We start from the raw sequence: 10,950 nt of genomic DNA, 5'->3' as shown, positions 1-10,950 counted from the left end.
ACCTCATTGAAACCTCTTTTCAGCACCACACAGCTCTTTTTAAAGGTGGTCCTAAATGGGCAGAGCCTGAGGGGCAGGGCTTGGGGCCAGTCAGCTGTGGGAGCCCCGCAGTCACAGTGCCATGGTCGTGACATTGTATGACACTACATACAGCTGAAGGTTTAAGTGGCAGAGACTTTAACATTTCCATGTAAAACCCCAGCAAATAGAAGTCCTTATATCCTCCTCCTCTGCCAATCAAATTGTATTCAACCAGCTTTCCCGGACTCCTGAATGGCAGATTGGCCTAGTTACCTGGTAATATGGGATTCATTTCCGCATACCAGATTCTGGAAAAGCTGAATGATAACCAGCGTAGCAGTAACGGCCAGCACGTTAGTGCTCATCCTTCTTTCCCAGACTACTGAACGGCATTTCTGGCTATGTATGTGGTAAGAAGGGATGTCATTTTTGACAAACTAAATTCTGGAGTATGAGAAAGCTGGATGATAACCAGTGTAGGGACACTAAACACCGTCCTATAACGGTCACCCGGCTTTCCCAGACTCCTGAACGGCATAACTGGCTAGTTACGTGCTCCCCCAGCTTTCCCAGAAACAGATATCACATAGACATTTTTAACAATAGTAAAAGGACAACTCGGAATCCTTTTTTACCCACATCAGAAGTAGAATTGAGACACAAAGCCGCATCACTGATGTGCTATAGCAGCTGCAGCGACGGTGCAATGTATCAGCGAGGCCTTAGGGGCAATGTCCTACCCCAGAAATGGCACTTACTTGTGTCCAGCAATGCGGGGATCTTCAACTTCTCCTGGCCGCTTCCTCCGGATCAAGACACTAATAGCACCTGCACAGATGAACTGCACTGTTATGAATGTAAGGAAATGTGCCCTCTGCTGGACATCACAGGTTAATACAGGATCCAGCGGAAGAACTGGGACAATGCAGGAGTAGACTGCAAGAAATACAGACAATTTATAGAAAATTAGGTTCTTGGCCCAAATCGCAAGCACCGATTTACCATGTGACCTATAATAGTGAGTGCAGCTCTGGAGTATAATACAGGCTGTAACTCAGGATCAGTACAGGATAAGTAATGTAATGTATGTACACAGTGACCCTACTAGCAGAATAGTGAGTGCAGCTCTGGAGTATAATACAGGCTGTAACTCAGGATCAGTACAGGATAAGTAATGTATGTACACAGTGACTCCATCAGCAGAATAGTGAGTGCAGCTCTGCAGTATAATACAAGATGTAACTCAGGATCAGTACAGGATAAGTAATGTATGTACACAGTGACTCCACCAGCAGAATAGTGAGTGCAGCTCTGCAGTATAATACAGGATGTAACTCAGGATCAGTACAGGATAAGTAATGTAACGTATGTACACAGTGACTCCACCAGCAGAATAGTGAGTGCAGCTCTGGAGTATAATACAGGATGTAACTCAGGATCAGTACAGGATAAGTAATGTATGTACACAGTGACTCCACCAGCAGAATAGTGAGTGCAGCTCTGGAGTATAATACAGGATGTAACTCAGGATCAGTACAGGATAAGTAATGTAATGTATGTACACAGTGACTCCACCAGCAGAATAGTGAGTGCAGCTCTGGAGTATAATACAGGATGTAACTCAGGATCAGTACAGGATAAGTAATGTAATGTATGTACACAGTGACTCCACCAGCAGAATAGTGAGTGCAGCTCTGCAGTATAATACAGGATGTAACTCAGGATCAGTACAGGATAAGTAATGTATGTACACAGTGACTCCACCAGCAGAATAGTGAGTGCAGCTCTGGAGTATAATACAGGATGTAACTCAGGATCAGTACAGGATAAGTAATGTAATGTATGTACACAGTGACTCCACCAGCAGAATAGTGAGTGCAGCTCTGGAGTATAATACAGGATGTAACTCAGGATCAGTACAGGATAAGTAATGTAATGTATGTACACAGTGACTCCACCAGCAGAATAGTGAGTGCAGCTCTGCAGTATAATACAGGATGTAACTCAGGATCAGTACAGGATAAGTAATGTAATGTATGTACACAGTGACTCCACCAGCAGAATAGTGAGTGCAGCTCTGGAGTATAATACAGGATATAACTCAGGATCAGTACAGGATAAGTAATGTAATGTATGTACACAGTGACTCCACCAGCAGAATAGTGAGTGCAGCTCTGCAGTATAATACAGGATGTAACTCAGGATCAGTACAGGATAAGTAATGTAATGTATGTACATAGTGACTCCACCAGCAGAATAGTGAGTGCAGCTCTGCAGTATAATACAGGATGTAACTCAGGATCAGTACAGGATAAGTAATGTATGTACACAGTGACTCCACCAGCAGAATAGTGAGTACAGCTCTGGAGTATAATACAGGATGTAACTCAGGATCAGTACAGGATAAGTAATGTATGTACACAGTGACTCCACCAGCAGAATAGTGAGTGCAGCTCTGCAGTATAATACAGGATGTAACTCAGGATCAGTACAGGATAAGTAATGTATGTACACAGTGACTCTGTATATAAAATGGTGCTTTAAGTTGGACATAAACTTTGTCATGTTTTATATACATATACAGGTTTCACATCCACTGACTAGAATACACTGCAGAATGAAGGCATTACTGAAAACAATCTGGTCACCTAGAAACCATCAATAAGCAGGCTTAGCACTACAAGTAAATCTCATTAAGGTCTTGTATTTATTGTAATTATGATTTGTGCGCATATTAAGAACAGCTTGGCTCATTAACACATTAGGCTCTGAATAGTCCAATAACATGAATCACTTAGGCCTCATTTACACGAGCGTGTGCGTTTTGCGCGCGTTTGTATGGCGTATGCACTGCGTATACGCAGCCTTGTTGCGTTTTAAACGCGCAAAAGGCATTTGACAGCTCCGTGTGTCATGATGCGCGGCTGCGTGATTTTCGCGCAGCCGCCATCATAGAGATGAGGCTAGTCGACGCCCGTCACTGTCCAAGGTGCTGAAAGAGCTAACTGATCAGCAGTAACTCTTTCAGCACCCTCGACAGTGAATGCCGAACACAATATACACCAACCTGTGAATAAAAAAAAGACTTTCATACTTACCATGAACTGCCTGCTTCCTCCAGTCCGGTCTCCCGGCCGTTGCCTTGGTGACGCGTCCCTCTCTCGTCATCCGGCCCCACCTCCCAGGATGACGCCGCAGTCCATGAGACCGCTGCAGCCTGTGATTGGCTGCAGCCTGTGCTTGGCCTGTGATTGGCTGCAGCTGTCACTTTGACTGAACTGTCATCCCGGTAGGTCGGACCGGAGTTATCGGTAAGTCAGAACGTCTTTTTTTTTTTACAGGTTCATGGATTTTCGGAGCGGAAGTCACTGTCCATGGTGCTGAACCAGTTTAACGCTTTCAGCACCGTGGACAGAGACTGTCTCCTGACGTCGCGTACCCGAACATTTTTTACCGGTTTCGGTCAAAACGAGTTTGGCCGAACCCGGTGAAGTTCGGTGCGCTCATCTCGAATTTGACACTCCGTTTGGATGTTTGTAACCAGAAAAGCACGTGGTGCTTTTCTGTTTACATTCAGGAGTTTGACAGCTCTTGCGCGAATCACGCAGTTCGCACGGAAGTGCTTCCGTGCGGCATGCGTGGTTTTCACGCACCCATTGACTTCAATGGGTGCGTGATGCGCGAAAAACGCACGATTTTAGAACATGTCGTGAGTTTTACGCAACGCACGCGCACTGCGCAAAATTCACGCAACGTCTAAACAGCCCCATAGACTATTATAGGTGCGTACGACACGCGTGAAAAGCACGCGCGTCGCACGCGCGTATAATACGTTCGTGTAAACGAGGCCTAATACCTATTTTGGGTTGTTGGGGTATGAAGGGATTAAAGAGCCAATCAGACAATTCACAGCAGAACAAGCCCATTAAAACAGCTACCCTGCCTGTTGATGGTTTCCAGAGAGAAATAGGATATTTTTTCTACACTGCAACGATTAAAAACAATTAATTCTTACATATACGGACTATTGAGCTGATGTCTGTCAAAGATGGAGCGTCATTTTATAGAGGGCTTTCTGAAAACAGCAGTATCTCCTTTATAGGAGATATATATATATCTATCTATCTGAGTGATTGTATATATGTAATGTGTCTAACATACCCCAAGTGTCAGTGTGTCATTATTCTGTACCCCAAGTGTCAGTGTGTCGTTATCCTGTACCCCAAGTGTCAGTGTGTCATTATCCCGTACCCCAAGTGTCAGTGTATCATTATCCTGTACCCCAAGTGTCAGTGTATCATTATCCTGTACCCCAAGTGTCAGTGTATCATTATCCTGTACCCCAAGTGTCAGTGTGTCATTATCCCGTACCCCAAGTGTCAGTGTATCATCCTGTACCCCGTGTCAGCGTGTCATTATTCTGTACCCCAAGTGTCAGTGTATCATTATCCTGTACCCCAAGTGTCAGTGTATCATTATCCTGTACCCCGTGTCAGTGTATCATTATCCTGTACCCCAAGTGTCAGTGTATCATTATCCTGTACCCCAAGTGTCAGTGTGTCATTATCCCGTACCCCAAGTGTCAGCGTGTCATTATCCCGTACCCCAAGTGTCAGTGTATCATTATCCTGTACCCCAAGTGTCAGTGTGTCATTATCCCGTACCCCAAGTGTCAGCGTGTCATTATCCCGTACCCCAAGTGTCAGCGTGTCATTATCCTGTACCCCAAGTGTCAGTGTATGATTATCCTGTACCCCAAGTGTCAGCATGTCATTATCCTGTCCCAAGTGTCAGCGTGTCATTATCCTGTGCCCCAAGTGTCAGTGTGTCATTATCCTGTACCCCAAGTGTCAGTGTATCATTATCCTGTACCCCAAGTGTCAGTGTATCATTATCCTGTGCCACAAGTGTCAGTGTGTCATTATCCTGTACCCCAAGTGTCAGTGTATCATTATCCTGTACCCCAAGTGTCAGTGTATCATTATCCTGTGCCACAAGTGTCAGTGTATCATTATCCTGTGCCCCAAGTGTCAGTGTATCATTATCCTGTACCCCAAGTGTCAGTGTATCATTATCCTGTGCCACAAGTGTCAGTGTGTCATTATCCTGTACCCCAAGTGTCAGTGTATCATTATCCTGTACCCCAAGTGTCAGTGTCATTATCCTGTACCCCAAGTGTCAGTGTATCATTATCCTGTACCCCAAGTGTCAGTGAATCATTATCCTGTACCCCAAGTGTCAGTGTATCATTATCCTGTGCCACAAGTGTCAGTGTGTCATTATCCTGTACCCCAAGTGTCAGTGTATCATTATCCTGTACCCCAAGTGTCAGTGTATCATTATCCTGTGCCACAAGTGTCAGTGTATCATTATCCTGTGCCCCAAGTGTCAGTGTATCATTATCCTGTACCCCAAGTGTCAGTGTATCATTATCCTGTACCCCAAGTGTCAGTGTATCATTATCCTGTACCCCAAGTGTCAGTGTATCATTATCCTGTACCCCAAGTGTCAGTGTATCATTATCCTGTACCCCAAGTGTCAGTGTATCATTATCCTGTGCCACAAGTGTCAGTGTATCATTATCCTGTACCCCAAGTGTCAGTGTATCATTATCCTGTACCCCAAGTGTCAGTGTATCATTATCCTGTACCCCAAGTGTCAGTGTATCATTATCCTGTACCCCAAGTGTCAGTGTATCATTATCCTGTACCCCAAGTGTCAGTGTATCATTATCCTGTACCCCAAGTGTCAGTGTCATTATCCTGTACCCCAAGTGTCAGTGTATCATTATCCTGTGCCCCAAGTGTCAGTGTGTCATTATCCTGTACCCCAAGTGTCAGTGTATCATTATCCTGTACCCCAAGTGTCAGTGTATCATTATCCTGTACCCCAAGTGTCAGTGTATCATTATCCTGTACCCCAAGTGTCAGTGTACCATTATCCTGTACCCCAAGTGTCAGTGTATCATTATCCTGTACCCCAAGTGTCAGTGTATCATTATCCTGTACCCCAAGTGTCAGTGTATCATTATCCTGTACCCCAAGTGTCAGTGTATCATTATCCTGTACCCCAAGTGTCAGTGTGTCGTTATCCTGTACCCCAAGTGTCAGTGTGTCATTATCCTATACCCCAAGTGTCAGTGTGTCGTTATCCTGTGCCCCAAGTGTCATTGTTTTGCATTATTTGCACACTGTATGCTGTATATTAGTGTTGACTGTGCGGATTATTTATCCATGGACTGTATTGCGGTATACTTTATTATACACAATATAAGGTTATCCTGCAATATAAAATTCTCAGGATAGGCCATCAATATCTGATCGTTCAGGATACAGGCTCTCGGCACCCCCGCCGATCAGCGGTTTGAAGGGGCTCCGGCGAGCGCAGGTTCTGCTTTTCAATACTGTAAAACGGCATCACACCCCTAGCGGCAGTTCACAGTATTACAGCTCTGTCAAGGTATGGCGGTGTTTTACAGTATTTAGAAGCAAAACAGTAAATTGGCAGGGACCCTGATGATTCTGAGGACATAAATTTTATCTCAACCCCTATAATATGACCCAATCCTCTTTCCTCTCTGGGACAGTTGGAGGAATGCGGCACAGACAATAATGGATAGAGCGGCCATATTGTAAAGTTACTAATTGCGACTGGCGTGTCTTGTTGTGTTTTGGAGGCATGGACATTGGGCCGTCTTGATAAAAATTCTGTGCACGCTCCTGCCGGAAACCATTTCTCACGGTGAAAACGATCAACATAATGTAGTTGATTGGTGGAGAAGTGAGAAGTTATACAACAGTGCCACCTAGTGGCAGGATGCAAAAACTAGTTAAAAAAATTCAATGGCTGCCCGCTTCAAATTCCAGAGGGGAGATTAAAAAATAAAAATCTTATTACTTACTCTAAATCTCCAATTTTTGCCTCCGCAATATTTTTATACATTGGGCCGGATTAAAACCATAATCCAGAAAAATGCCTTTGAGCAACGCCAGATTATCAAATATTCTGGATGATCGGACAGCCATAGAGCAGTGTATAAAATATTAGTTGTATGGGTAGAAAACATCCACATAATCTGTCCTCCATGGTTACACCACTTCCCAAATAAAAAACCGCACCGAAATCTGGACGCATAAAACCGCACTATTAGGCCGGGTTCATACTTACCCCCTCCCTCCTCAGACGTCCGCTTTGGCCTCCCTGGATTACGTTGCAGGCCATGTGACGCTGCAGCCTGTGATTGGCTGCAGCGGTCACATGGGACGCAACGTCATCCCAGAAGGCCGGCCTGCAGGAAGAAGCTTACCGTAGTCGCGATTTTTATGGCGTAATCACTGCGAATACGCCGCAAAAGTCGCAACACTTTGCTTTCAATTTTTCATCCCCATTGAATTCAAATGGAGAAATCCCGCAACGGAAAAATCAATAAAAACGCAGCATAAATGGACATTAATTTCCGCAGGTCGATTTAACGTTTACGCTGCGGTTTTTTTCAGCAGCGTGGAATCTCATCCACTTTGCGGTTACTGTAAATGCTGCGGAATTTCCGCACAGAATTCTGTTGCGGAAATTCCGCAGCGTCTACCTGGCCTTAGGCTACATGCACACATTTTTTTATTTTGCTGCGGAAAATATGCAGCAAAAGCGCAGGAAATTTGCAGAAAAACGCACCCGAAAGTGCGTTTTTTGCTCCGCTCATTAGAGCGGTTTTTACGTTTAGTAGCGTAAATGGCTGCTTTTTCATGCTGCAGGGTTTCTGCGTATTTCTGCGGAACTACAGGGATAGAAATCGCAAGATAAATTGATAACTTGCGGTTTTTGAAAATACGCACCGCGGGTCAATTTACTTCCCGAAAAACACCGCAGTGTGGACATGGGATTACCTGGAATCTCATACTTTTCTGGTATCGTATGGTGTTGCCGCAGGCAGATACGCGCGGCAAAACCTCACGTGTGCATTGACCCTTAGGTGCAGATTTTACCTGCGGAATTACCGGTGGTTTTGATGCGGATTTAATGCGCCAAATTCCACAATTTGTGCATTTGGTCACACAACTGTCAAATTTTCACATGTGCGGGACCAGATTTCACAGAACCCTCGTAGACTTGTGTCTATTGAGGGATCCGGTAAAAACGGGCAAAAATAGGCCATGTCCTATTTTTTCCCACGCCGTTTTTTTAAAGTCCTATAGAGAAGCCTATGAGGAAAGCGCCAAACAAAAACGCTGTGCGTGTAGCCACTTTATACTTGACTTTAATGTAACGGACTATGGCGGTTATGGGTTAATAATCTAAATATCCCTATATAGACGCAGGGGTTAATAGTGGGGGTCTAGGACAGGAGGTACTAGGGCTGGCTAATTAAACCGAAAAATAAATCGAAATCCGGCGCAATTATATCGACGTCATCTTGCGAATTTCGGTTTTAATCAATTATTTTCTCCCGGTTTAAACTGTATCTGCACCTTCAGGACGCAGATACAGTTGAATCCGATGGTAGAGCAGGGAGCCGTAAGGTCCCTGCTCTACCATTCACAGTGTATCGCCGGACGCGAGGCAGTGACGTCGTCATCGCCTGTCTTCGCCAAGCCGCACAGACCAGAGGGATCTCCTCCACGCGTCGTTGGAACGAGGTTAGTGGAGTAGGTATATTATTATATTTATCAGGCCCTATTGGGGGCAGCTGTGGGGGCATTATACGGTGTGGAGGGAAGTTATGGGGGGCATTATACGCATTTTTGAACTCTTTATAGGGGGTAAAGCTCCATTTTTCTTTTACTCCGGAGCTCCCCTACGCCCAAACCTCAGTAGTGGCCGCCATGGCAACCACTCCAGTGGGCACTACATAAACAATGCAGGACAAACGAAACGAGTCAGCACCTGTTTATTCGAACTACGGCTCATGGGTCACCACATACCCTACGGTATGGCCACGTGCCCTCGCCCTGCGCAGCAGACATGCCCGGGCACACGACAGAGCATATCGGAGTTAACCTGCCGCGTGCCAGCATATAATCCGTCCCTACGTCCTACCCGTGCACGCGTTATCCATTATCTAAATTGTCTGAACATACACGGATACGGCGCCGCCAAATGTTTTCGGCTTTGAAGCATTGAATTACCTCCTGGTGATGTAACGTTAATATTGTCTATCGTGGTCCTGAGCTATCGGCAGTCACATCAGCACATTCGGGCGGGCGCTGAGCCGGCGGTCACGAGCGCGTGTGTATGAGCTATGAGACGATTATACACAGATTATATAACTGGCACCGGGCAGCCATCACTCATCTGCATACAGTCCTATCATTGGCTAGGTGTCAGCAGGGCGCAGTGCCGGAGCTGCCGGTATGATTGGCAGGAGACGTAGGAAGGGGGGAGGCGGCCATTTTCCTCTCATTCATCCGTTTCGCCTGTGTTTTGACAGGTGTTTGCCTGAGGGATTATTTTCCTTGCGAGTCATTACCTCTTCCACAGGATCCCGCGCTGCTAATACGTCTCGGATATATGAAACGCCGCGTGTGTAACCTACATACATTGATGCGGTAGAATCCCTGTGCTGGATTATCAAATGTTCTGGATTATCAGATGGACATAGACAAAGATATAGAATTACGGCGACTTTGGTCTCGCGACAAGAAAATGTTTTGTGGCAAACGCACATCGCGGCGGTAGAAGCGCCGTAATAAGACGCTGGATAATGAAATGGACATAGACTAAGGCCCCACGCACGCGACCCTAGATTTCGTCCGTAATTACGAACCCGTTCATTTCTATGGCCGACGGACACCTTTGCCGTATATTTACGGGAAGGCGTCCGTGCCGTAGAAAGGCTCCGCAACAGAGAGAGGACATGTCCTATTTTTTGCTTTTTACGGACCGCGCTCCCATATTTTATATGGGATCACGGCTCACGAATGCGGGTGGCCGGCCGTGCCCGTAATCACGGACCGTGAATAAAGGCGCGGTGGTGTGCACGGGGCCTAAGAGACTCGGGCTATACGGAGAGTTGCCGCCGCACACCGATTTTAGGGTGCGATTTGGGCATCGGGACATCCAAGTCACCCCAAAAAATTTAATATTCGCCGAAATGTCGCAAATGACTTACATTACGGAAAGTCAAACTTTACTTTCCGCATTTCGTTATAATCTGATGTGTGAGAGGGTAACATCAGCAGGGGTCTGGGACCCCCATCAGATAAGAGAAAGGTCCACACCCTTTAAGCGCTGGGTGGAAATTTTTGTAACTAAAAAAAAAAAATAAGTCTGCAAAAAGGCGCCGGTGGCGTAAACTCTGCGTCTATGGAGAAACGTCAGCGATTCCGTACCACGGAGTGGAGAATCAACATTAAATCTACATAAAAGTTGTGTAACATTGTAAATACTTTAGGCCAACTTTGAGTTTTTCACGTTTTTTTTTCCCTATTCACAACCAAAGCTGCACTCAAAATCCTGTTGGTTGCCCTTGGAAACAGACAGCACTTTAGCTCCACCTGTCAGACATGTGACCTAACGCCTTAGCTTTAACTTTGTAACGGTTACCTGACAAACGGTGGCCAAAATAACAATTTTTGCCAATTTTTTCCCCGATAGATGGCGCCTATCTTTGTGAAATAACCGCTAACTGACTACAATAGTCCCATGTCAGATTATCAGCAATTTATCTGATACTCCGGCACACAATCTCCTGAAGTTGACAAAGAAAAATACCCGGCCAGGACGATATTTCGTGCGTATTTACTGCAGAAAACGGTGCGTATTTTGCTGCGTTTTTCACGATGTTGGGGGATGGTGACGTCTCCTCTGAAAAACGCAGCAATTCAGTCACTTTCCGCAGCAGGAATTGACACGTACGAAAAATACGCACCGCAGGTGAATTTCTGCTCAATGGCCGCGGGCGGAAAACACCGCAAAAAAAAGGCGTGCAGGCAG

This window comes from Rhinoderma darwinii, chromosome 12, assembly GCF_050947455.1.
Source record: "Rhinoderma darwinii isolate aRhiDar2 chromosome 12, aRhiDar2.hap1, whole genome shotgun sequence".
Lineage (NCBI taxonomy): Eukaryota > Metazoa > Chordata > Amphibia > Anura > Rhinodermatidae > Rhinoderma > Rhinoderma darwinii.
Note: the sequence above shows the minus strand (reverse complement) of the source record.